Genomic DNA, 458 nt, shown 5'->3' on the forward strand with positions numbered 1-458 from the left:
ATCTCACGAAACACTGTTACGCTGCGACGCACCTGGCGCACATATAGCGAGGCCTGCGGCGCTGACACCCAAAACGAGTGAATAGGAGTGAATACACAATTTTTTGATATAAAGCCTTTTTTACGGTTTAATGGACTATTTGGTCATTTTCACCACATTTTTGTCCAGAGATGCCCACTTGCACCCAAACGGTACAAGATAGAGCAAAACGGACGAAATTTTTGCTCCAAGGGTTCTACTTTTACAAGTTACCCCTTAGAAGCCCATAAAAAAATAAGGCGGTGCCCGGCTTAGGACACCATGGATGTCAATTGTGGTGTTTGCAAGCAAAAATTTGATAGAAGGTCGAACTCTCAAGACTGTAATAGGTGTTATAAACCAGTCCACCGTGCCAAGTGTGCGAAATTATATACGAAACCGGATACACCAAACTATAAAGAACTTATATGCACGAACTG

Source organism: Frankliniella occidentalis, unplaced genomic scaffold, assembly GCF_000697945.3.
Source record: "Frankliniella occidentalis isolate FOCC.00 unplaced genomic scaffold, Focc_3.1 Scaffold272, whole genome shotgun sequence".
In the NCBI taxonomy this organism is placed as follows: Eukaryota; Metazoa; Arthropoda; class Insecta; order Thysanoptera; family Thripidae; genus Frankliniella; species Frankliniella occidentalis.